This window comes from Nyctereutes procyonoides, unplaced genomic scaffold (assembly GCF_905146905.1).
Source record: "Nyctereutes procyonoides isolate TBG_1078 unplaced genomic scaffold, NYPRO_anot_genome, whole genome shotgun sequence".
In the NCBI taxonomy this organism is placed as follows: Eukaryota; Metazoa; Chordata; class Mammalia; order Carnivora; family Canidae; genus Nyctereutes; species Nyctereutes procyonoides.
Window position 1 is genome coordinate 44,084,654 of NW_026575121.1, and position 1,773 is coordinate 44,086,426.

Consider the following 1,773-nt stretch of genomic DNA (forward strand, 5'->3'; position numbering starts at 1 on the left):
GGTGAACATCTACAAAATAGCAAAATTCAGAAAAAAAAACTGGCTTAGGCAAAAAATACACTTTACTAACAGGACAATAATGAGTCTACGAAAAGAAAGATACAGCTGGGAGTCAGAACAAGCTAAGCCTTGACTCAAACCTTGGATGTTCCCTCAATGGTCAGCCTTCCTCTAAGCTTGTGTCCCATCAACCCCACTTACAACACTCTAGATTATTGTGTTCTGTTTCCCAAAGCTCATGATGGAACACAGCCACTACCAATTGCCCTCAGGTGTGTATTTTCTTTATTCAAAAGAGTAGTCACACTGGACTGACATCTTTCAAACATTACCACCTCCCCTCCAGCCATAGTCTACCCTGGGTTATGTGCCAGCAAGGTGACTTAACTTGGAATCCATATCAATAGGGGGAAGAGCTATTCCCCAAAAGGCAAGACAAAAGGTGCACCACAGACAAAATAGGCACCTACCTACTCTTTTGAGTCTATAAGGAAGAAAGATTTCAAAGCCAATCTGACAAGCATGTCATATTAAAACTTGGGAAAAAAATAACTACAGCTCAAAATCACAGGCATCCATATTTAAGAAACTACTCTCAGAGTCAGTCAAACTCTGAAAACATAGAAAACTGCTTATTTGAGAACAGTAGACCTTGTGAAAATAAAAGAAAATAAGCAAATAAAAATAAAATGCCCAGGGCAGCCCGGGTGGCTCAGTGGTTTAGTGCTGCCTTCAGCCCAGGTTGTGATCCTGGAGGCCCGGGATAGAGTCCCACATAGGGCTTCCTGCATGGAGCCTGCTTCTCCCTCCGCCTGTGTCTCTGCCTCTCTGTCTGTGTCTCTCATGAATAAATAAATAAAATCTTATAAATTAATTAATTAATTAAATACCCTATATCCTGTATTTTTTAGCCCTTTCCCTCCCGTCCTTCTATCCCACAGAACTCTCCTACCATCTCCAACAAGGCATGTTCCTAAGTAAAACCACCACCATGCTCTGAGAGAAATTACAAGGACATAGTGCCCCCTGACTCTTCACTAACATGAAATTCTGAAGTAATGAGGAGCACTACTTTCAAAGAAACTCTATTCAAGAGTTAATAATATGTAAATAGGCTATCAAATGTGCTATAATGTATGCAGAAGTAATGTACACAACACTTTAAGCCAAGTTCAGGATTTCGTTTCCCTGGAATAAAAGATAATATTCAAAATATGTAGCACCAGCTACATCTTTCCATTCCAGAGAAAGAAACTGAATTGCTAACCTCTAACAACATAAAAAACAACAGCAACCCAAACATCATATGACAATGACAGTATGTATTATTAGAAACTTTCAAGTCTCAGGCCTACAATGTAAAATTTAATAAAGCAGCTATTTGACACCATAAGAACTTGCAAGGACATAGGAGTGGGAGATGGAAATAGTGTAAAACCTAATAACATGTGCAAAGTTCCATAAGAAAAATAAATATTCCAGTGTCAACATGACAGTTAAAATTCAAGGTTGAAGGTACATTCTTGTAATAATGTAGTATTACTTATCCACAGAATATTTGCTCCAGAACAACTAGAATTAGTTTTAGTTTTCAAAGAATGTAAGATATATCTTTTTAAGTTGTAAGGGAAAAATATTTCAGTAAAATGATAATATTTTGTTACTAAAGTTAAAAAGATATTCAAACAAAAAATTAATTAGAATAAAAAGTTGAGCATCTTAACCCGCAGATGAACATAAAGCATCATCAGTCTTGATCTTCAATGTAGGTTT